General features: G+C 39.8%; 1 protein-coding gene across 10 annotated transcripts in view; it reads right to left on the bottom strand.

Annotated features, from left to right (window-relative positions):
• LOC125638864 (protein numb homolog) overlaps positions 1–26,273 on the bottom strand; it is a 273,102-nt gene that overhangs the window by 130,799 nt on the left and 116,030 nt on the right. For 5 of the 10 annotated variants that reach the window (XM_075129668.1, XM_075129673.1, XM_075129671.1 and 2 more), the window contains one exon: positions 15,499–15,600. The exons of 3 other annotated variants lie outside the window; for them this stretch is intronic. The gene's annotated coding sequence lies outside the window, so the exon portion shown is untranslated. Of the gene's footprint in view, positions 1–15,498; positions 15,601–26,273 lie in introns of those variants that run through there. 2 more of the 10 variants (XM_075129669.1, XR_012668961.1) reach the window with 2 other exon arrangements.

Raw genomic sequence — 26,273 nt, forward strand, 5'->3', positions numbered from 1 at the left:
AAACCTGGATTTGTGCTGGAAATGGCCCACCTGTTGATCACTTTAGATAAGCTATTACCAGCAGGACAGTGGGGTGGGAGGAGGTATTGTTTCATATTCTCTGTGTGTATATAAAGTCTGCTGCAGTTTCCACGGTATGCATCCGATGAAGTGAGCTGTAGCTCACGAAAGCTCATGCTCAAATAAATTGGTTAGTCTCTAAGGTGCCACAAGTACTCCTTTTCTTTTTTCAACTATGATAGTTTTCCTATAACTGGTACACTGTGTATGCAGAAGGAAACACTGGATTATTTAAGGGGCTCGCTAGACTTTGAAGAGGGATCAAAACTGTTAGAGAGAGAGAGACACGCACCCCACCACATTTACAGCCGCCATCATCTTTAATGTATTGTAAGGATGGCCAGAAAACATGCAAAGTTCTGACATATCTACAATCTTAGCTGTGGAGAAGGGAGAAAACTATTTCCCTGTTAGATGGGGAAAAATCAATAGCAGATACATTATTGTAAAATAAGTGTGCCTGCATTGTCTGATATCAGCAAATAAAAATGAAAAAATAAGAACTTTGAGCTATGACTCTTCACACTAACACTTCTAAAAGATTTCTGACCATTGCTAATACAAGGTCAGTTTCACTCACGCTAATATCAGTGGGAGCACTAGCGCTGAAAAAAAATTCTGCTAGCCTTTTAAATACAGTCAGTAGGGTTAGAGGACAGTGATTAGAATGCCAGAAGCCCATCAGCTAGTACTTTACCATTGCTACCACTGGTAGAGCTGAACCTGGGATAACTATGGTGGGAAATGAGAAATTTTTGGCAAAATATCACCACCTTAATCAAACCAAGTCTACCTCCCTCATTATGAATATAATTAAATACAAACCCATTAGAGTTTCTAGATCAGCTGCAGTCACAGCAAAAAAAAATGTGGAAACAATTAAAAGCGTGAAGCTACACGTTTCAAATGTTGCTTTTTGTGCAATTCTGACTTTCCCAATATGCAGCTAGAGTAATGAAGTATGAACTATCTGGGTTAGAAAATATTATGCAAAAATACAAAGGATAAACAACTAAAATATGATTATAAACTGTGTGTGTGTAAACAGGCAAAGCAGCAAATGCAATTAACACAAACATCTAGAAGTTTTAAAAACTATGATTCAACCTGAAAAATGTTTGCTTCATACAACAGCAGAAATTTATGAGAGTACAGATTGACATTAAATGCTTCCTTCACACCTAACACACATGGTGCACTCTGTAGAGTGTGCAATTGATGTATCATACTTCTGCTTCAAGTGCTAAAATTGATTAGCACCTCAAGATAGACATTGCCAATTGCTCCACTAAAAGAGAAGTTAGCTCTGAAACTTCCAAGACTTAATTAAAACCAAGTAGGCTCATTTTTGCCTTATGTATCCATGCCAGAGCTGTCTACAAGGAACAACTGCTACGCATTTCAGAAACTCTGTTCTCTACTGGCAGGTCTTATTGGCAATTAACCACCATGATAGAGTCTACATTCCATTTGTTACTAAGATAAGAGTTATGTGATAACATGATGCCCATGCACTACAAAAAAGGGCTATTACATCAAGGTGTTTACCTGTTGCTAAAGGCCAAGAGATAACTTGGGAGAATCTTACAAGACTTGCTGCAGTCATTTGTTATGCTTACAAAGCAGTTATTTTTCCATTTTTTGTCTAATGAATTAGAGGTCTCAGAGTTAAGCATTAGTTTGATTAGCTGTGGCTTTTCCAACAACAGCTTCAAGACAGAAAGGAATGGAGAAGGACTCGAACAGCTGACCCTGCACAGATGGGACTAAGATTAGAAGAAGAATTAGAGTTTATTATCTCTAACAGTCAAATGGATGCAGCAATCTGAGCCATTTTATGAACTGACTGCAACACGACAAAGTGTGTTGTACCCATATATCCTTGGGCACATTTGAGAGTTGCAATTGCTGGCTGCTAGCCTTCTCTAAGCAGAGCTCTGACTCAGCTGCTGTATCCATAAAGATTGATTTCAAGTTGGGGTGGGAGAAGGTTTTAAGATTAAAATTAAGATTATGATAGTACCTTGAGGCTCCAGTTGAGATCAGCACCCATTGTGCTAAATACTGTACAAACACAAAAGAAGAGGCAGTCTGCCATTAAGAACTTACTTTTGTCTGTCTTATATCTGAGTAGAAAAGACAGACAATGGAAGAAAGGATTATCCCCATTTTGCAGATTGAAGTTACTTTCTCCTAGGGCTTGTTTACACTTGAAATGCTACATTGTAGCGCTTCAGTGTAGATATTGACTACACAGACGGGAGGAGTTCTTCCATCAGCATAGGAAATCCATCTTCCTCAGAGGCGATGACTAGGTTGACAGAGTAATTCTTCTTTGATATCTAGTTTTGATGCACTCCAAAAAACTGTGCAGAGCAAATATTTAGATACATAAAACTTCAAACACAAAAACATGACGTTTCAGTGATCATGCCAGGCAGGGTGAATAGGTCAGGCAGTTATTTTAAATCAAGGCTTATCCAACTTATTCACGTTATGGCCAACATCTCATATGCAAACTCATGGACCACCTCTGTTCAGTCTCATGTGTGTCCAGCAACTGCCTACATGGCAAAACGGTATTAAGGAAGAATTTATTAATTTTTAGCTGTCAGTGCAAATTTATGGGCGTGAGGAAAAGCCATCCGTGACACCCTGACACTCCAATATTCACCACTGTCATGTAATTAGGGTATGTCTTATACAAAGTATGCCTTGTGAAGTGTAATTCTAAAAGTCCTGATCTGCTAGATAGTAATATCTAATTGGATTGTATGTGCTATTGTCGTACGTGAAGTTAGGCTATGTATGTGTTACTGAAACATGTTGCAAGGCTGAAAACACCCACAAGCAGCCTTTCAGGTATAACAGTAAAAAGGCCAAACAATGTTAATGGCTTATTGAGGAAATGCACACAAACACAAGGATTACCCCAGGAACTGTGTACAACAGAAACCTCTCAGAGATAGAACTACACAATGGGAACTATTTGACCCAGGTCACAGCAGAATAGCTTTCCAGCAAGTGGGACGATATAAAAGGGGGGAAATGACATCATGGGGGGACCTCACTCTCTCTACAAAAAAACATACCTGGAAACACCTGAGGAATAAAGTCTGAACTGAGGGAATTGATGGTCCCCAGACTAAAGGGATTTCTAGCTTGTGTATGAAAACCTGGGAAACCCAATCTGAAAAGCCAAGGCAGCGTATGCCCTAAAAATCTGCCAGTCTGTTTATCTCTCAGGGTGAGAATTTGCTAATTCATATCCTACCTATCAAGTATGTTAAGATGAGTTTGTGGTTTTGTTTATTTACTAGGTAAACTGCTTTGATCTGTTTGCTATCACTTATAATCATTTTAAATCTACCCTTTTGTAGTTAATAAACTTATTTTATGTTTTAATCCAAACCAGTGTGCATTTGATTAAGGTGTCTGGGGAAAATCTCAGCTTGGTTACCTCAAGTGTGCATAGTCCTCTTCATATTGAGGGAGAGGTAGACCGGGTGTTAAACCCATATACTGGCCAGAGCAGAATGGTACTGCTCTGAGATCCTAGGCTGGTGGTTAGATAGCCCGCATTTGACTGCAGCTGGGTGTATCCCTACCTGTGTGAATGCTGATGGAAGTGAAAGCTTGGAGGGCTTTGCAACTTGTCGCATCAGAACAGCGTGAGAAGGAGCCCAGGCTGGTAGGTCAGAGGGCTCAGTGGTATCCCAGTTCCAGGTGGCACACCCAGGGGAACCTGTCACACTATCATTAGAAAGTGAAGCACCACTTTAGAGTTTGAGAATGTCTGTTTTAGATTACGGGGATATGTAAAAAGTGATTACAGTTTGTGTTATATTACCAATATTAATATAACTTGTAACAACTGGGTGGAGTTTTAACTGAGTATAGTTTCAGTGAACCATGTCCAATATAGGTCCTGTAGATGTGATTTTAAATTCATCCTGTACTTGCTTTCAGCCATATGGTTCATCCTAAAGTAATAGAAAGAAAATATCCCTGTGCTGTATATCAAAAAAGAATTCTGAATCATTTGCAAGCTACCTTGAGAATCAAAGATTTTTAAAGGTTACCTGCAACAAAATAAACCAGGTTTGTGGGGTTTTGCTTCTGCAATTATAAAAAGGTTGTTTTTCCCCCTTTTAAATAAATCAAGCATAACCAGCATTTTCTTCTTGCCTGAGAACATACTGGATGATTCAAAAATGAGCAATAAGCAGTACTGTTAATCGAATGGGCAAGATTGTTGAATCCTTAATGTTTACCACCAACTTAATTTAAAAAGTTTTGAACAGTCCAGAGAAAAATAAGTTCCCCTTACAATAAATTCTGGTTTCACTTCTTTGGTAGCTGTGTTGCCATAATCTTTCTAGTTTCTTCCAAAATGTTCTAGGATAGGTAAGATATGCATTTCTAATATTGGAAAAGCAGAAAGTTTGAAGAGGAAAAACTTTCCAGATCTCCTTTATGTACAATAAAGCAAAAAAAGGCAAAAGCCCAGTTTTGTTTATTCCTTTGCAGAATGCCTTTAAACAGTGTGGAGGTGGGAAAAGGCAAACAATGCCTGCTGTAGGTTTTTCACCACCGACCTACTAGTGGCAGAAGCTCAGGTGCACCCTTATTCACCAGAACCTCCTGACTTCTATGCAACAGCTCTTGGAAAAAATAGATCCCAGGCAAAGAGTCACTAAGCTAAAGTTAAGACTAGAAGCTCAGCCACATTATTCAAGACTTTGGAAGTGGCAAAATTGAATTTATAATGGAGTGAGTGTGCTGGTTTACACTGGTAACTTACATTGGCATAGCTACTTCTCTCAGGGTTTGAAAAATCCACATCCTGAGAGATGCAACTACGGCAACCTAACCCCCATGTAGGTAGTGCTAGGCCAAAGGAAGAAATCTTCCATCGACCTGCAGGAACTTTAGTAAGGGTCCCAAGACCCTACCCCTCCTGTCAGCATAGGCAGGGTCTACACTTAAACCACTATAGGTGTGCCGCAGTAGCAGTTTAAATGTAGACGTATCTTGACACTCAACTGTAACCAAGGAGGACTCTCAAGATAAAGAGTGAGCAACTCTACTGAGTTGAGAAAGAAAAGAGCTTCAAGAGTTTAGAAAATATGGAGAATCAAACCCTTGTAAAAAGGAGTTACGGCCATTTGTTTACTAGAGGGTGAGGAAGCAAAACCAGTTGCTTTTACAGATCAACAGATAGTTGCATTTTAGACCTAGAAAGGGATGTTTCGCCAATCCCTTACAAAAGGATGTTTCTAAGCTCATCATTATAAAGGGGACTCAACAACCATGACTCAGTTTTAATTTTATCAGATCTCAGGCTCTCTCTACACTGAAACCACTATAGCAGCACAACTGCACTGCTGTAGCACTTCAATGTAGCTACTCACTACAGTGACAAGAGGGGTTCTCCCATTGGCATAGGTAATTTACTTCCCTAAGAGGCAGCACCTAAATTGACGGAATAATTCTGTTGATCCAGCAGTTAGTCAGTTTAACTACCTCACTCAGGCGTGTGGATTTTTCAACCCTGAGCAATGTAGCTGAGTCAATCTAACTTTTTAATGTTGACCTGACCTCAGATATTCAAGACAGACCCTTCCCCTACCATTTGTCTTTTCGACTATAAGTTCTTTCGGACAGGGGCCATGCTTTTTATGCTTGAAAAAGAACTAGAACATGGGAGGCACTGCTGAAAACAAGAATGATTAGTTTACTGTAAGCAAGAGTATTCTCTCTGCCCCACCCCCAATAGATATTAGCCCTTGTGCCCAGGGCCACAGGCAAAGCTTCTGCTATTCACAGAAAATTTAAAGAAGCTAGTACAGGTGAAGAAACACTGCTGTATCTGAAACTTCACATGCAAGATTAAGAAAGGTTCTCTATTTTGAAAGTCCTTGGCAAATAAGTGTCACAGGGAGTCAGTCAACTGCCAACAAAATGAAAAGGAGTACCTGTGGCACCTTAGAGACTAACACATTTATCTGAGCATGAGTTAGTCTCTAAGATGCCACAAGTACTCCTTTTCTTTTTGCAGATACAGACTAACACGGCTGCTACTCTGAAACCTGCCAGCAAAATGTTAGTTTTGTTCTACCATAAGGAATAAGCATGACACACAGAAGAAGGTTAAACAGCTGTTTCCTCTTAAGTAATTTTGCAATATTACACCTCATAGCATGTTCTGTACTTTGTTGCACTGTAGTTGAGGAGGAATTTAGGGCCAATACATTTGGCATTTCAGAACATGTACTATACTAGAGAGACTTTTTCCAGGTCTCTATCCAGCTTTCTTCCCTACAGCTGGAAGAGACCTTTGTTTTTCATGAGGGAACAATAAGGGTCATATTCGTCTGGCCTTTTTTTTTTTAGTAACTATTGTTAACTGTAACTAAGGTTGCAAGTCTTTCATGGAGGTCGCGGAAATCACGGATTCCATGAGTTTCCAGGACCTCCATGATTTCTGCAGTGGCCAGTGCAGCTGACCCCAGGGCTGCAGGAGTAGGTGAGGTGGCCCCAGGAACAGCCGCACCGGCTGCTGCTCAGATGGTCCCATGCAGCTGTTCCTGGGCACTGCCCTGGAGCAGTGGTCTGGGAGCAGCAGCAGCGCCCCGGCCCACCACCCCACACCCCACACCCAGAGCAGCAGCAGCAACAACGGAACCCCAGGCCGCACCCCACCCTGGCAGTGGCGGAATTCCAAGCCGTGCCCCCCCACAGAGACATGGATCAGCTACATTGACAAAAAGAACCTATCAAAGTAGTAAGTGTCTATTATATAGCACTAGAATGACATAGCTGCAGCCCTACAGTTGTGCCTTTGTAATGCAGACATACCCTCAGCACTTCAGCATAGACACTATCTATGCCAATTGAAGGGGTTTTCCTTTCAGCACAGGAAATTCAACTCCCTGAGAAGCAGTAGCTAAGGCAATAGAATAATTTTTCCATCAACCTAGCACTGTATACACTAGGGGTTAGGTCAGGATAGCTACCTCTCTCAGGGGTTTAGATTTTTCATCCCCTTGAGACACACAGCTATGACAATGTAAATTCCCAGTGTAAACCAGCTCTTAGTTCACAGCAAGATGGCGTGTAACTCTACCCCCACACTAGCCTCCCACACACTAAGGGCTGGTCTGCACTGGGAACTTACAAAAATTCACACCCCTGAGAAATATAGCTATGCTAACCTAACCCACAATGTGGGCAGCGCTAGATCAACAGAAAAATTTTTCTGTCGACCAAGCTATCCCCATTCAGAGAGGTGGATTACCTACACTGACAGGAGAATGCCTCCTGTCAGTGTGTGTCCAGTAATGTCTACACTGAAGAGCTGCCTAAGGGTATGTCTACATTACAAAGGCACAAATATGGTGCTGCAGCTGTGCTGCTGTTGCAGTTTAAGTGTAGACATACCCTAAGTGCCACATGGACCAGGCTGCTGCACACTAAAAGTTCTGTACTGCACTTTAATCAGGAGTAGATCAAAGTCCTCTAGCGACCTTTTAGCGGGTATCTATAGGGTCCACGTTGACACTTAGTGTGCGGCAAGTTAGTGTGGGATAGAGTTACAGCCCAGCTCACTACAAATTAAGCGTTTGTGTAGACAAGCCTTTAATCTTCATGTCATGGTAGCACATGACTTTCTAGACAATCATGAAAACCCACATGCCTGAAATTGGGCTCCTATATCCAAAGTTTTTGTTTTGTTTTTTTAGAAAGACTGTCATGCAATGTTTATGGGTACTGTACGTGCCTGGGATGGGAACCAACAGCACAGCTCCCAACCACCAGAATATCTATAGGAGCCAAGGAAAGCATTTAACCCTCTAAGGGTATGCGTACACTACAATAGCACAGTTATGGCACTGCAGCTGTCGTATAGATGCTTCTTACGTCCACAGAAGAGGTTTTCTGTTGATGTAGGAAATCCCCCTCTCCAAGAGGCAGTAGCTCAGTAAACAGAAGACTTCTTCTGTAGATCTAGCTGAATCTACAACAGGGGTTAGGTTGACCCAAATACGTAGCACAGGGCACAAAATTTTTCACAGCTCTGCATAATGTAGCTAGGTCTAGGGTGAATAAAAATCCATTTTTTTTTAATAAAATGCTTTGAGGAAAAAAACCTAAGATAAAGATATATTATAGCTCAAAGATATCTCAATGGAATATCAATTATACTTTCTAATTCTATAACATGAGAATATATTCATGTAATGTTTAAGAAAAGTTTTGTAAATGAGTTCCAATAGTTCATGGACTAGGGACCCAATCTTATGGGATTCCAGGGGCTTCTGTATAGATTTAGGTTAATCTTTCTAGCTACCCAATGGGACTTAGTGCTCCATCTAGAAGATATCAGAGATGCTTAATTTTGCAGTTCTCAAACTGGGATTTGTGCCTCCAGAGATAATATGCTTGTTAACAGCAACAATGTTTTTAAATAAATCAATAACTAATATATAGAAGTGAGAAATAACAGACCTCAACCCTACTGTCCCTCTGCAAATTTGTGTACACAGAGTCAATCCCTTACCTCTCTAAAAGTGCAAAGTTTCAAAAAAAGTTCAATGAATAGAAGATTGTTGGAGCCGGAATAGATCTGGACAAAGAGAAGTCTAGTGATGGCAGTAGAAACAAAAGTGAAACTGTTTGAGCAGCACATTCCAGAAGTCTTGAGGTCTTTCTCAATGTAGCCTTCATTGATTTGAGATCTATCATACCATTCTCTCACTAAAAGGGAAAACCTATAATGGCAGCAGGCTGTAAAAGAGACCCAGTTTGGGAATAATTTAAATGAAGTTCATCTAGGTGTGGGTAAGACAGGTATGTGTGCAAAATGCAAACAGTGCAACAAAGAAATGCAAGGCCTGGTTGCCCAAACGAAACATGTTCCTTCTCAGGAGGAAGCTGCGTTGAAGATAATGAAAGGAACATGTCTGAACATGCAGGATCTTCAGGTTGGTAAACTTTTTTTTTTTTTAATTTCATACTTCTTAAGGACTGCCTGTCTTCCTTCTGGACTAATTCTTGAATTCTCATGTTTGAGCAAAAAATATAGTTGTTACCCTGTGGTACTGTCATTTTAGATGCAGTTGTGATAAAAAAAATAAATAGCTGAAATAGGCAGATCTTCCTTTTACAATTTCACCTTTAAAGTAGTACTGAGTGCCAGTGAATGCAATGAGTAATACTAAATGAACAGAATGGTAATAATTAAATAACTGCATTGACTTATTTTGTTTAGGAGAATCCATCCTCAACATACAGGATTCTGAAAACTATCCACCTTCAAGATCACCATCATTTTCTCTAGTTTCAGAGTTATCTGCCAAAGATAGTGTTTCAGTCACATCATGTATGTCACATAGCCACAGTATATCACCTGTAGCAAAAAAAAAAAAAAAAAATCTCCATCATCCGGAAACAGAGATAAGTTTGTGATAAGAACCAGCAGATTACAAAAAGAGGTAATTGTTGAAAAAATTACCTGGTTTGTTTATGCAACAAACTCTCCTTTCCGTATGATTGAGAACCCACACTTCATTAACATGGTTCAGTCATTAAGACCGGGATACAGTCCACCCAACAAAGCAGATGTCGCAGGCAAATTGCTGGATAAAGTGTATGAAAGAGAAATTGAGCAGTGTGCAAAAGGTCTAGAGGGTGAAATTGTTAACCTGAGTCTTGATGGGTGAAGTAAAGTCCACAATGATTCTGTTGTATGTGCTTATGTGACAACAGAAGGGAATATCTTCCTTACAGAAACAATTGATACATCAGGAAATGCACACACAGGAGAATACTTACAAGAAGTAGCAGTAAAAGCTATAACAAACTGTGGAAAAAAAATTCAAATGTCTCGTACGCAGCTTGGTCACAGACAATGCACCCAAGATGAGAAGAGAGTCCCAAGCTAATAACATACGGTTGCAGCGCTCATCTGATGCACCTCCTAGCCAAAGACTTCAGTGTTCCAGAAATAAAGACTAATGTTGTTGAAATTGCAAAATACTTCCGTAACAACCATTTTGCAGCAGTTGCTCTGAAAAAAGTGGAGGAACCAAGGTAACTCTCCCACAAGACATGTGATGGAACTCAGTAGTGGACTGTGTTGAGCACTAGATCAAGAATTGGCCTAATCTGATGACAGTTTGTGAACCAAAAATCGTGAAAAAAATAGATGGCACTGTCACAGCCAAAGTTCTCAACATTGGGCTTAAGAGAAATGTTGAACACATGCTGAGTATCCTAAAGCCTATTTCTGTAGCCTTGAACAAAATGCAGGGAAATAGCTGTTTTATTGATGATGCTGTTGAAATTTGGAAAGAACTGAATGAGATCTTAAAAAGAGAAATATGCAATGACAGAGTTAAATTACAAGCACTAAAAAAACCAAATGGGACAAGCACTATCTCCAGCTCATTTTCTTGCAAATATTCTCAATACTCAGTACCAGGGTCAAACCTTAACTGCTGAAGAAGAGGAGTTGGCTATGACATGGACATCCAGCAATCATCCCTCCATAATGCCAACTATAATAAACTTCAGAGCAAAGGGTGAACCATTCAAAAAATATATGCTAAGAAAGTCACACCAGTAAACCGGTGGAAGTCACTTAAGCACTTGGATTCAGAGACGGCTGATGTGATAATCTCACTTTGAACAGCAGTAGCTTCTTCTGCCGGTGTAGAAAGAATATTTTCTTCCTTTGAACTAATTCATTCCAAATTGAGAAACCGTTTGGGACCTGAAAAAGCAGGAGAGCTTGTTTTTCTTTTCCAGATTATGAACAAACAGGAAAATGAAGGTGAAGATGATCGAGTTAGCTGCAGAAGCCAATATTTTAAGTTTCTCATGTTGACCTGGCTGACAGTCTATTTAATTTTTTGGTTTTTTGTTGTTTTTTTAACTATTTCTTCATTTAACTAGTTAACAAAAACAAACCTAATTTAAAAAAACTTGAATGTTTAACTAAATTCAAAAATTCATATGCTTGTTATATTATGTTTGCTGTTGAAGAAAAAAATCCAGAATACATAATGTTGTTTTAGTTAAATAAAAATTTAAATGTCTGTCTGGTGATGTTCTCCTCCTAATACAGCATGGTAAGAAAATCCTCCAAATGTTAATGATTAGCCTGTTGAATTGGAGATAGTTCACCTCCCAATGACTTCATAAATATCTGCTTCAATTACCTTTGGTAATTGAAATAACCAATCATTCATTTTCTGATATAGCTGTAAAACTAATCTGAAAAGTTTTCAAAATAAATCACTTTAAAAACGTACAGTGTGTACCTTCTAAAAATGAAGCCGACATTTGAGTTGTGAAGAATATGTATTAAGGTTATAACAACCAACAAGAATGCACTTTTATGTAGAAATCCATGATTAAATCGAGTCTTCCTGACTAGTGATTTAAATCATGATTTAAATCAAATTGATTTAAATCAAATCCACCCTGGCTAGGTCAATCTAATTTTTAGGTGCACATCAGGCCTTATATCCCCACAGAAGCCAGAGAAAGGAGCAAGATCAGACAGGTGTCCATACAATTAGGAGGAAAATAAAGCCAGGGTACAGCAGAGCCTCTAGACTTCTCTTGACCCCTCCACTCAGCTGGCAAAGCAGTGTTAGCAACATAGTCTGGTAGTACTGAGCAGCCAGGCTCAGTAAGTGTATGGCTTCACTACCCGCTGGATCAGCGGACAGCGATCGATCCAGCGGAGATCAATTTATCATGTCTAGTATAGACGCAATATATCGACCCCTAAGCACTCTCCCGTCGACTCTGGTACTCCAGCGCCGCGAGAGGCGCAGGCTGAGTCGACGGGGGAGCGGCAGCAGTCGACTCACTGCGTTGAAGACCCCACGGTAAGTCGATTTAAGTACATCGACTTCAGCTACATTATTCACATAGCTGAAGTTGCATAACTTAGATCGACCCCAGCCCCTGTGTAGACCAGAGCTAAGAGTACAGAAGCAATAGCAAGTCTTCACTCCCAGCTTTGTTTAGAAGGAATTAAGAACTGGGACAAGGTACTTGGGGAAATGGCAAGAGAAAATTACTCTTGGGTACAAGGAGCATCTATGAGATTTCAAGGGGCATGGCGGAAGATTATCTTTATTCCCTGGGGGCTTTGGGAAGAGAGAATTATTCATACAAACCTGTCCTACTAACAAAGGAAATCTAACGAGTGTCACATTCACCAGGAGCACATAGGGGGAGGAATATGCTCCAAAACAACGCCCGTTACTAGTGCTCAAACCCATGCATGTCCCATTAGGCATCTTTGATATTACAAATGGGGGGCGGGGGAGGAAGGAGTCTCACCAAAGGACACTTAATTACCCACATTTTTAGTTTTATCATTTTCAAAAGTGACGTTGACATGTGTAGTATCAGTGATTTGATTTCCCTGTGCATCCCATGCTAAAACATGGTAGCTCTTTGTCCTCTAATGCAGGAGTTCTAGAGTAGCAGAAAACAGGGACAAGAAAAGCAAAGCAACTTTAGCTAGGGCCCTGTGGGTGTCCTCAAACAGGTACACATTACTCCAGAGCTCCTCTACTGTAACACCAGGCTGACTGAAGTATGTTTTCATTCTTGCATCATTGTGCATTTGGCAACATGAGGTACCCAAGATTAGCTTCCTTAGACTCTTTGGATTTAAGCAATCTGTCATGCAAGACAGCTTGTTTGCAGCCAAAAAACCTGAACCAGAATTGCTGAATGCGTCAGTCAGAAAGGGGTACTGATGAAAAGAGTTTCTCTCACTGAAACTATTTTCAAGATCCTCTGTATTCGGTTAGAGCTTTCGCTCACATTCTCATCCTGACAGCTGAGAAACTGACCAAGCTCATAAAAAACTGAAAAGTCCTGTTCCTCTTGTAGATGCGGGACAATGTCAGCAATTGTCATTCTGAATGTATTATTTCAGTACTGTCAAATATCATTTGCTGAGGTTTCTGAAGCTCCAGATTCAAGAAAGCAAGCTTTGGTAAAAACTTTTTCAAAAGGAGCATACAACCATGTACTTCTGGATCTTGCAACTTTTGGGACAGTTCCAGTGAAACTGTGTTCAAAACTTTTCATTGAAGCCTTGATGGCAAGTACTTCTTGGTGGGCAAAACACTATAACAAAAAAAGTTTGAACTTTCTTGGAAGCGGTTCAGCACCCCTACTCATGTACCTTGCAAAACTACTGCCCCAGCAGCTGTCAAGCTGCACAGATTGTCAAAGTGAATGGGGGCACTCCTCCATTCTCGCCTAAAAATGCGTTTGCTAGTTAGCCTGTCATGGAGACTCAACTGACATAAAACACCTTCAGAAAAACAATGGCAATCAGTCAAAAAAGAGAGTGCATATGATTATCTTGGGATTCCTTGTGACATCAAGGCTCTCATCCAAGCAAAGGCTGTAGTAAGGGCTCTCAGACTTTTTCAGCTATTTCATTTTGTAGAAAATTCACCAGATCTCGTGTTCCCTCTGCAATGTGTCGTTGCTCAGTGGTATCTCTCTATAAGCATATTTTCTGGTTGTATGGCCAGAACAATTTTCTTCACAAATTCTTCATCGCTGAATGGTTTCCTTGCTTTTCCCAAAAGTAGTGCAACTTTAAAAGGAGCCACTTGTATCTGATCCACATTATTCAAAAATCTGAGCCATCATGGTCTTCCAAACTCTGTTTTTGCATCATTTAACAGCTTGTGCCTCTGAAACTCACCGTAGTAATTCTGTTCAACTTCCCCTGCATGAATGCTATAATGACATTGCATTGTGTAAATTCTAACTTGATGAATTTCTCTTACAAACAGTGCACACTGCGACTTGGAAACTAAATCAGATGGCTTCAGAAACACAAGAAACTGCATTTCCCACTGGTCCTGAAATGTTTTTCTTCTTTCCATGTTCTGCTCTCTTAGCAGCAGGTGGCTCCTCTGGAACAGTCTCTATCACATTCAGGGTCATTTTCTGGTACTGATTTTTTTGGGAAAACTTTCTTATATCCATTCATGTTTTTAACTCTTTCACCTTCTGCCACAAACAATCTCAACCTACCCAAACACCATGCAGTGATCTTGCCAATGATGGTGTTGGCCAGTAGTTGCCTACAGAGCTACAGTAGTACGAGATGTAAACAGTAATTAGCTAAGGTATACACTTTGTGACTTGAAAGAAAACCAAGCCTATGTAGTTAAGCTCTGCCTGCACCGTACCATAATACTTAGAAGGGAATGAGTGCGCATTATGATTTATGGCATTTACAAGGCAACTTTAATACTTAATGTCTCAGTGATTTTTGGGGCACTTTGGCAGCTGTGGTGGCCACACAAAAAAAATCTGCTGGCGGCTACATTTGAGAAATGCTGCTCTAGTGGCTAGACCATATTAGAACTTTGCCAGTCTTTACCACCTTTGAACCAATAGGCCTGGTCCTTTCAGTTCAAGCAATAGAAGATCATACAGGCATGGATCACGCAGGTGTGACACTAGTCTTAACAATTTTCTCAGAGAAAGAAAATTGATCCAGCTTTGTAGAATAGGCTGGGAAGCCCACTTTTGTTCAAACAGGGAAACTAAAGTACTGTCTTCTCTACCAAGGACTTTGAAGACTAAAGCACCTCCTCCCCCCAATCCCCAAATTCTGATTAACTTATGTACATCCTTTTCTCCAAAAGGATATTTTTTTCTTGTAGAATTAGACAACTTGAACCTGTCCCCACGACAGACTGGTATCTGTATTCGCTACAGACAAGTCATGTTCCAGAGATCTCCTTAAAAGGTGATTACATCAGCTGCCATGACAGAAGAAAAGAGGCTTCAGGTGCATATTGTCCAGAAGTGAAAAAAAACTAGAAAATTCCAGACTGTTAAAAAGTTATAAGCATGGCCTTTAGATAGGATATTGGAAGACCCTTGTAAGTGTAGTGACCCTTTTGGACGGTGCTGTTTTTCTGGGAGAGGTCCTAAAAAGATATTCAGAGCTTTGCCATTCTCCTAAACCAAATGGCTTTGACCATTTTGACTCAGTCTAAGAAGCCATGTAGTAACTAGGGATGTAAAATGTTAAACGGTAAGCATTAGTCTTACTGTGTAACCCGCCTTAACCATTAACCCCCAGCCAGCCGGAGCAGCCCCAGCTGTGCTACCCGGCCTTTTAATTGGTTAACTGTTTAAACAAAAGATTTTGTAATTGTTTAAATGGTTAACTTTTTAAACAACATTTACATACCTAGCAGTAACCAGGATTCTATATTCCTTTCCACAGAGCTAAGACAAAGATAACAATAACCAGGTCAAATGGGGTAGGTCTAGAACCCATGAAATACTCAACACATTTAATGAGGCTAAGCAAAGATGGAAGTAGGACTACATCTAACAAGTTAGAGACCAAGAGTTTCCTACCTCTTCCGTGGACTTGAGTGGCCCAGACAGGTTTGTAAACTGCAGGAGGTGCAAAGCACAGGCACAAGTTTCTGAGATTGTCTCACCTGATGGTTCAAATTCCTGTGGGTAGGAGACACAAACAGACCCAAATAGCTCTCTGCAATTTAGAGACTCCCTCCCTTTCCCCCACCTCTTGATTTATCTTCCTTCCATCACATGTAAAGTAACATTCTCATCTCTTTCAGAGACACAGAAATTATACTTTTGTAATTCAATCCATAGCAAGACCAACCAGGAGACAAAAAATGGTCTTATGGTTAAGGTAAACATTCAAGAGATCAAGGTTCAGTTCCTGGTTCTGTTGAAGACTCTGTAACCTTAGCCATGTCTCTTAACCTCTGCACACATCTTAGCCATCTGTAAGACAGATTATTCTCAGTTCACACGGATTTTGGGTGGCTACATTGGTTAGTATTTGTGAGGCAAATATTATAGTGATGGGATACATCAAACACACTGAGGGTCTACGAAGAAAGTGGGTAGAACTGAGTTCTACAGCACCAAAAAGAGTTTTGATAGATCAGCATTTTCATTAATCATTTACATGGAACAGACTCAGTTTGATTTATCTGAACCAATCACAAAAATACTGCTTTCTTTGAAATCATATTTATTGCAGTCTCCTACTTTTAAAAAACATGGCATTTTAAACAAACTAAAGGCAGAAATAAGCTAAGCTAAATTTTTCAGCATGGGCTAAGTACACTAGTGTAGACAAGCCATTAGTGTCTTGTCTGTCTGGATCCTGATTACTTTGAAAACCTTTTCTCTTCATGTAAGTGTCATGTCCACAGAAGCAAGATTCAGTTATCCACAGTAGTTGAATACAAGCAGTATTTTAATATAATTAATGTGTTTTAATTTAATTTTCTGCTTCTGACAGCATGCTGTCATGTGAGGGCACTGTCATGAAGTTCAATCTTGTCCATGTCAATAACTTAATCTAAAAAGAGTTTTCAAACAACAAGTGTCATTTCTGAGAATCAGACTTCGCATTTTTAAGTTAAAAATTTCTGTAGCATTATACATTTATACAGCAGACAGACACATTCCCTACCTGAGAGGAAGTTTACAGTTTAAATTAATTTTTTTTTTTTAAAAAGAACTACCATTTCACCTAAAATACATTTCTACCAAATTAATCTTGCCACCTTTCACTCTGCATAGCTATTTTTCCTTGGACTGCCTTGGGTAATTTTGAGTCTTAGTACTGGAAGAAATTCTAGTGACCTTTCCTTACCTGGACACTATAATCCACAGATAACCTCTGGAGTTTTCTTTACTACAACTGGATCCATGGTGGAGTGTTGAGGCTGCTCAAATGCAAAGAGGAAAACTGAAGAATTCTCATGATGCACTACTTGCCTATGCTCTCAACGTGTAGATGTGCAAGATGTCTTATATTTTAGGTGGGTTTACACTGGTACCTCAGTTTAACTAGTAGTAGTCCCAACTTCCCATTAACCCAGTCAATAGAGACTATTTACACATTGTCATGGGGACTAAAGGCCCAAAGTCAGATCAAGTATAAAAGTGCTGAAGAAAATTAGGCTTGTTAGAGATGATTATTCAGGATGTTTACCTGAATGCAACAATTTTTAATTATGATCATAGTTCCACTAAGATAAACCCATAAGCAAACAGAAATAAAAATCAGAATGTTAAGGCCTAGGAGAGCCTTGGACTACATATGGTTGGCCACCCGTTCAAAGAAACTTTTCTAACTTATTTAGATAGCAAAACTAACTTTAACTGGCTCACTCTGAAATGGTATCAGTACCTTCAAGTTAGGCACTAAGTTCTTTTATGTACTAAAGTTGACTTTAATACAAGTGATGGACTTCTGGATGACTACAACACAAAAAATAAACTAATTTTTTAGTTTTGCAGACAACTTTCCTAACAAAATTGTTAAAATATTGAAATATTGAAAGAATGCCTTTGTAGACAGGCTATCTTCACTATGATCGCAGGTAAACAACTCCTAAAGAAATTAACTTGGCATCTAGGTTAGCCAGAGCTACAAGTTGTCAACTGTTACTGGAAAGACAATTTTTAAAATATTGATAGACACACCTGGCTTAGTAAATATGAGTAGAGTCAGTAGTTTCAAAACTTAGTTCAGCTCTTTGAGGAACAAAAGAGAAGGGGGAAGGAGTGTAGCAAAAAGTCAATATAGCAACCTGATCTGAGGGAACTTGTTTTTACTTGGCAAGCCACATGCTTCACCTACATATTCATCCATATGAATGACAATATAGAAAGTGGTTTGGACAGAAATTACTCCAAGAGGAATGAGAATAAATGCTGAAGAAACTCTGGTAAAAGATGATTTTATGCATATGTAGTGGACGTGACCAGAGTATTGATGTGATTTGTACCAGATATTACAGACGGTGGGATATCACAACAAAGTATCCTCTGGTAATCTTTCTAGGGCTTCCGAGTGGAAGTACATACACCCAAGAAAAGAATTACTATTTGTTCAGTACTCAGACAAAGTACATTCACCTGCAAAAAAAACCAGCATACCTGTCAATTTTTAAAATATTGATAGACACACCTGGTTTAGTAAATATGAGTAGAGTCAGTAGTTTCACTCAATTTAATAAAATTACCAGAAATGTGTCCTGGGTGGCATACTGTAATATAACACCACCATGTTAAGCAGAAAGATTTGATTATATTACTGCACAATGTTTCTCTAAGCAAAATAGGTTTTGGTTGACATTTACTTGGCAATGATTTGCAACCTTCTAAATAAATAAGTTATAAATATAAAAAACAGAGTTTAGGTAGATGAAGTAAGAGTGATCTAACTACAGTTAGAGCTCACAGGACAAATCATTGTTTCTGAAGATGCCAGTTTATGAAAAGGTACAACGACAGCATGTAAAACTAAAGCAACTACCTATACAGTAGGAAAAAATAATCCTAACAAATAGTTTAAACAAAAAAAATCAAGTACTTAAACATTTGCTAGAAGAATAGCAAAAGGCAATGCTGCAGTCACTGACTTCCTTCAAATCAGTGGTATTTATGATCCAAATATGTACATTATGATCATATACTGAGGCTTAAACTCAAACGCAGCTCATAAGTCATTAGACAACTAACTACAGAACCATATGGAATTCAAATGCGTGTTCATTTTTGGTCTCTAAACTCTTCCCTGGGTGTCTCAGATGGTTACCTGCATGAAACACAGATGCAAGTTTCTGTACACATATTTTGAAACAAGAAATGTGAACAGAATTCTAACCTAAAATACTAGTCATTCCCCCATACTATACAAACGAAGTAAATTATCTCTAAAGTACTTAACTCTACAACATACTTACTGATGTTTAGTAAAGGGATTCATCACATCTTCTCACAAATGAAAAATAGATAACAGAACAGAAAGTCTTGTAAAGCAGACTTGCAAGTTAGCCATAAAACATGTCAACTCTGCAAAAGGAAACCTACACATCTACCCTCATATAACGATAACACACCAAGGATATTGCCCATCAAAGTGATTCAAAATGATTTTAAATCAAAGTTAAGAAAAGCGAGCAGACCACAAACCCAACCTCCTCCGCCCCCCAAAAATACCTTACTTGAGAAATACTGAACTCTACAGCCACAAAACCACAGAAGTCAGTACAAGTCAACTACATACCAACCATGTTCGCATGAGGAAAAACAATTAGTTGATTTAGTGATTTTCCAGAAAACTTAGTTCAGCTCTTTGAGGAACAAAAGAGAAGGGGGAAGGAGTGTAGCAAAAAGTCAATATAGCAACCTGATCTGAGGGAACTTGTTTTTTACTTGGCAAGCCACATGCTTCACCTACATATTCTAATGATACCAAGCTCAAATATCAGAAAAGTCCAAAACAAAAGTTACAAAACTATACAGCTAAACAACTACAAAGGACTTAACTTTTTTTGAAGATCATGAGGAAAAAGTAATACCATCAAGAATCAAATAGGTACAGAAGTAAAACATAAAAGTTCCCTCGAGCTCACGTTTCTATGGCAGCTTCCAACAAAAACAGAACCAACTCACCAGTTGTGCAACAAGAAGCTATTTTGTATCATTCCTCTCTCTTCCACTACAGAGTAATTTCATAAGCCTCTACACAAAATTTTACTTTTGAAATAGATGGAAGAATGCCTTTGTAGACAGGCTATCTTCACTATGATCGCAGGTAAACAACTCCTAAAGAAATTAACTTAGCATCTAGGTTAGCCAGAGCTACAAGTTGTCAACTGTTACTGGAAAGACTCAGGCCTGGCCTACACTAAAAAGTTAAGTTGACCCTGCTATTTCACTCAGGAACACAAAAAATCCACACCCAAGGGATGTAATTAAGCTGAGCTAACTCCCTAGTGTAAACAGTGCTAGGTCAACAGAAGAATTCTTCCATTAACCTAACTACCACCTCCCAGGGAAATGGATTACCTGCGCCAGCAGGAGAACCCCCTTCCATTGGCATAGGTAATGTGTACTCAAACGGTGTAGCTGTGCCTCTGAAGCTAGACTATGTCTAAGATCTCCAAAGGGGTCCACGCCTCCCTTCAAAAATTTCAGGGGTCCACAAACAAAAAAAGGTTGAAAACCACTGCTTTGTTTTCAAGTGTAAACAAGCCCTAAGTTGAGAGACAGTATCACAGATTAGTCACACAGAATTAGAAAAGTTGGGTTCCAGACCCACCTCTGCTCTTGACTTGGCATGTGGCCTTTGGAAAATCAAAATCTCTCAGGGTCTGTGTGGATTAGAGGAAATGAAATTTTTAAAAGTTATCTACCTAGCATGGAACCAAGGCTAACTTGATTAACAATTTAGCACCTTTAAGCTGTTAAACTAACTTCTTTCCAAAAAAAAAAAAAAAAAAGCCATTTCTCTCTTCCCAATCTACTCTTAGGTTTCAGAGTAACAGCCGCAGCCGTGTTAGTCTGTATTCGCAAAAAGAAAAGGAGTACTTGTGGCACCTTAGAGACTAACCAATTTATTTGAGCATGAGCTTTCGTGAGCTACAGCTCACTTCATCGGATGCATACCGTGGAAACTGCAGCAGACTTTATATACACTAACCAATTTATTTGAGCATGAGCTTTCGTGAGCTACAGCTCACTTCATCGGATGCATACCGTGGAAACTGCAGCAGACTTTATATACAGTCTGCTGCAGTTTCCACGGTATGCATCCGATGAAGTGAGCTGTAGCTCACGAAAGCTCATGCTCAAATAAATTGGTTAGTCTCTAAGGTGCCACAAGTACTCCTTTTCTTTTTGCAATCTACTCTTAGTTTGTTTTGACTAGGAAAAGTGGTTGAGTTGAGGTCAGAATTGGCTGATGGAGGGGAGAGATAACTCAGTGGTTTGAGCATTGGCCTCCTAAACCCAGGATTGTGAGTTCAATCCTTGAGGGGGCCACTTAGGGATCTGGGGCAAAAAATTGGGGATTGGTCCTGCTTTAAGTAGGGGGTTGGACTAGATGACCTCCTGAGGTCCCTTCCAACCCTGATATTCTATGTAATTGCTTCTGGCCCAATCCATCAATATAGAATTTCTGCCTGATGATGGCATTTGTGGTTTCTAGATCTCCAGCTGGCACAGAAGCCCAAGATAATTGGATATTATACAAAAACAGCTCAGTTTAATAGATTCTTTTGGCATACAGACCAACAGATTAGTGAACAGAAAAGGGCTGTGTTTAGGACCCAACATACCAAAAATCCCCACTTTAAATCTTCAAGAAAAGGTATGCTACCCAGAAACAATTCTGAGCTGTTTTATCTCTCTTTCTGCAGATAAACTTTTAGGCTAAGATTTGAAATTACTTGGATTTCACCTGGTAATCAGAAGACTGGTGAATTTGACTTTGAAGTTAGATCCAAAACAGTTTTTCAGGAATGCCCTAGATTTAATACTCTAAATCAGTGACTCTCAACCTTTCCAGATGTCTGTACCCCTTTCAGGAGGCTGATTTGTCTTGCATACCCCAAGTTTCACCTCACTTAAAAACTACTTGCTCACAAAATCAGACAAAAATGTCACAGCACACTATTACAGAAAAATTGCTTAATTATATGGTAAAAATGGGAAAGTATCAATTGGAATATAAATATTATACTTCCATATCAGTGAATAGATTATAGAGCAGCATAAACAAGCCACTGTCTGTATAAAATTTTAGTTTGTACTCATTTTGTTGTGTTTTTTATATAGCCTGTTGTAAAACTTGGCAAATATCTAGATGAGCTGATGTACCCCCGGAAGACCTCTGTGTAACCCCAGGGGTATGCATACCCCTGGTTGAGAACCACTGCTTTAGAATAACTAAGAAGGTTTCAGAGTAACAGCCATGTTAGTCTGTATTCACAAAAAGAAAAGGAGTACTTGTGGCACCTTAGAGACTAACCAATTTATTTGAGCATAAGCTTTCGTGAGCTACAGCTCACTTGAGCTGTAGCTCACGAAAGCTTATGCTCAAATAAATTGGTTAGTCTCTAAGGTGCCACAAGTACTCCTTTTCTTTTTGTGAAGGTTGTTTCCTCTCTAGAGCCTGAGGAAGACAATTGCTCAGCTCCAGACCTTCAACAAGAAAGAGGATTTAGACTGTAGCATTTGCAACCCCAGTCAGTTGTTGGTGTACAGAGCATTTGTCCTCCACTACAGAAACTGCTTCCTCAGATATTTTTTAATCACAATGCTTCAAAACAATGGGCCTGAAGGAAAGAGGGAGTGGACATAAGTCACTGCCCAGAATCAGCTTGATGCAGACAAGGTAACTCCAAGACATCAGAACTCTCCAGTGTGTTACATATTAAGGATCATGTGCTGGTCAGCCTTTAATACAAAAAATAAAGATGCAAAGTTTTCCCCAGATTGTTGACAGCTGACTCAAGTTTTCATGGACTTAAAGGTCTGCCAAACAGGGACTACATCAGAGAGTATGCTGTGAAAGTTACGAGCTTCTCCAGATTCCATGAAATGCCAGATGACCCCTAGAAACCTCACAAGCGTTAGTAACTTATCAGAACAGATTCTGAATCAATTAAAGTAAATAGGGCTGTGTCTCCTCCTGAACATCAAAGCAAAAATCAGAAGTTAAAATTGGAAGAAAAATCTTTTCTAATCAACATCTGCTGTCTCTACTGCAAGAACAAGGAATGGTAGACATTTCAGTCCTAAAGTGGTCCCCAATGCACTGTAGAATTAGGGTAATTTATCAAACATATTGGTCTTGTCTTCACCAAACATTAGCTAGCAAGTATTAAGATCCTAGCAGACAAGGCAGTTATAGTTTTAATGTTAGAATGTCAAGGTAAACCCTAGAATTTACCTCCACAAGCGAACACAAATACTTATTTTTTCCTAGCATGGACATGGTTGTTACCTGCCTGGGCCAAAGGTTATGCCCAAAGACCATTTACTAGATTTAAAGGAATAGTCCAAAATACTTTACATGAGTCCTTTTTCAGCTGACTGGATTTTCACAGAAGACTGAAAATGAACTTCAGAGGTTCTGAAACCTACTTTTTCAAAAAGGCAGAATACTACATTAAGGCTTTGTCTACATTAGGAAAGTTCTGGTTTTCCAGTACTGTATCAGTGCTGGAAATGGAATGAGAACAACTGTATGCAGGATTCAAGAGATCTTACCATCGCAGTGTTGCCAATTCTTGTAGTTTTATCACAAGACTCAGAACACTGAGTGTTTTTAAGGCTCTAACTCCACAATGCAAGTGATTATATAAGAATTTCAGCTTTTGTTAAAAAAAATTCTAGCCCTCATAGCTGTAGAGAAGAGCCTGAAAACATAACTTGAGTGAATCCCAAAGGTTCAGAAACCAGAAGGCAAAACAATTTTTTTTTTTTTTTTTTTTTAGGGGCCAGACATGATTTTTGAATGCCTGGGGTTGGCAACTGCTACCATAGTGCCATGAAAACCTTTTCACAACACAGTGGCAAAAAGATATCTGAATGCTGCCTACACTAGCATTTACCCCATTACTAGCAAAAAGAAAAGGAGTACTTGTGGCACCTTAGAGACTAACCAATTTATTTGAGCATAAGCTTTCGTGAGCTACAGCTCACTTCATCGGATGCATACTGTGGAAAGCGTAGAAGATCTTTTTATACACACAAAGCATGAAAAAATACCTCCCCGCACACCACTCTCCTGCTGGTAATAGCTTATCTAAAGTGATCACTCTCCTTACAATGTGTATGATAATCAAGGTGGGCCATTTCCAGCACAAATCCAGGGTTTAACAAGAACGTCGGGGGGGGGGGGGTAGAAAACAGGACTACACACTTTCTAGTTTAGATGCACCTTCATTTTCCACATGTCTAACTTAGCAGAGATGGGAAAGAAAAATAGTATAAGGGTCAAGCTAACATGCTTAAAAAAAAAAAGCAGCATGGACATTGCAGCACAAGCTAGTGACCCAAGTACAAGAGCACCCAACCTCCTGGGTCTGTAATCAGGTGGCTAGCTTCTGCCAGCAACATCCACAGAGCTATTTTTAGAGCACTAGCTCAAACAGAGCAAGCTTATGGCTAATCTCTGCCATCATGTCCACACTAAGCTAAAGTGCTAAAAACAGCAAACAGAGCTAGCGAATGTCTGTCTACCCAGGCTAGGAGGCATGCTCCCAGCAGCAGTATAGACAAATGCTAACACTGAGGGTTAGGTCAACCTAACTGAATCACACAGGGTGTGAAATTATCCACAATCCTGAGCAATGTAGCTAGGTCGACGTAAGATTTAGGTATAGACCAGGCCTAAGAGTTCAGGAAATAAAACTCAGTGTGAAAAATGTATTTTGTTCAGGAACTGCCAATGTGAACAGATTTAAGTGCTTGATGCTAATTGCATTTCTTACCTGAAAAAGCATTCTTTGTTATGTGATCTCTGAGTTTTGCTACAGCGTTGTTCTGCAAATCAAAGTTTTCATTGATGCTTAAAGCCACTATTTTATTCAAGTATAAATTAATGAAGTTCATTGTAGGATGAGATAAGCAAAACTGTTTAAGGATAATCAGCAAGGATGATTGATCTCACACTCCTAATTCAACTTATGTTTAAATTTTGTTCACATGATTTGATATCATTCAAATATTTTTTTGAGAGTTTCCACAAAGAATGGCCAATAAATGAAGGAATGGAAGACCAATATTGAGTGGGAAGAGTAACAAAGTGCTGTTTTTCTCTGGTAAGTTGGTTACCCATTTAAGTTTACATTTTATGCTACAAGCAATACCCAGAACAATATTGTAGCTGGACTGCATGAACTTGTCTCCCATTATAACGGTCTCTGTGCTGATGAGGACACAGGTACAGGCAGGAAGACCACAAAACATTTAAGCAACCATTTGTTATAACCAGATAGTGAACAAATGACAAAGATTAACCTTGGAAAACATGACAATGCACACATTAAACAGAAGAAATATAACCAGAAGCTCCCTTACAGTTTCATAAAACATTAATGAGCAGGTTACATAAATCTTGAGGATTAGCAGAGTTTTAGATGACAGCTGCCGCAAGACATGTTAGCTGTAGCTAGGGAGACATATCCTTTCATTCTTCAAGACTGTTCACTTTCATTAATACCACAATAAAATAAATTAATTCCTTGAAACAGAAGCTGCATTTAGCCCTTGACTTAAAGTTTCCAGTAGCTAACTGGTTAATAATCAAAAAAGTTACATCAGGAAATAGTGTTCATAGAGTACTTAAAGAAGTCACAAATATTATGCACTTTGTACCTCAATTTCTGCTGCATTTTGCATGAAAAATAAAAATACCCTGTACTTGTTTCTGCACCATCTTGCAGCCTATTTATTACATGAACACAAACAGGTCACAGAAACAAGTTAATTATGAAGTCAAGAACAATGCTCTCCCTTACAGGGACACACACATTTTGAAATCTAGTCAGTTTTACATTATCTCAGACACCAATATTTTTATATTGCTCTCACCAGAAGGGTTTAAAAGATTTTAATCTCAGATTTATCAAATCTTATTCCAACCTCACTTCTTACAACCACAGTAAAAGAAAAGGGGGGGGGGGGAAACGTATTCCTCTAGATTCAAGTACAACCAAGTTACTTGCCTTTCTCTCCCCCCTACCCTAGACCTCCAAAGTCCCAAGTACTAAAACTCAGAATCCAGAAACATTTCAGGCAAACACCACACACACAGACAGTGAGTGCAGGGCATAAGCACACACCCTAAGAGGCTCTTCTCTGGGTAATCTTGCTGGGAAAAGCCCCCTTCACAAAGCCTAGAGATGGGCAGAACTCAGGGCCTAAAAGAAAGCCAAGTGCCAGGCAACCCTAGGAGAGTGAATCCGGAAGTTGAAACACTCCCAACTGGGTAACTCTTCTAACTAAGCTGATGGGTTTGGTGCCTGGGGCTCGGCGACCGGGGCCCTCCAATTCCTCCCTATCTCCGGGGGGCTCAACGCCCCTCTTCTTTCCCAGGACTCCGGTTCCCTCCCTCTTCGACCCCCACTTTCCTCAGGCTCACCTCCCCCCCCCCCCGGGATGGCTCAGGCGCTTCGCCCCCTGCGCTGGAGCGCAAACCTGTGCGCCCCCCGCACCGCAGTGTTTCAAGCCAACCCCGCCGCTCTGCCGCGGGAGCTCAGGCCCTCACCTCCCCCAGCTGCTCTGGCCAACCCGCCTCGGACTCCGGCCCTTAGCCCCGCCCGCCCGGTCCCGGGGCAGCT

The sequence above is a fragment of the Caretta caretta genome, chromosome 6, assembly GCF_965140235.1.
Source record: "Caretta caretta isolate rCarCar2 chromosome 6, rCarCar1.hap1, whole genome shotgun sequence".
Lineage (NCBI taxonomy): Eukaryota > Metazoa > Chordata > Testudines > Cheloniidae > Caretta > Caretta caretta.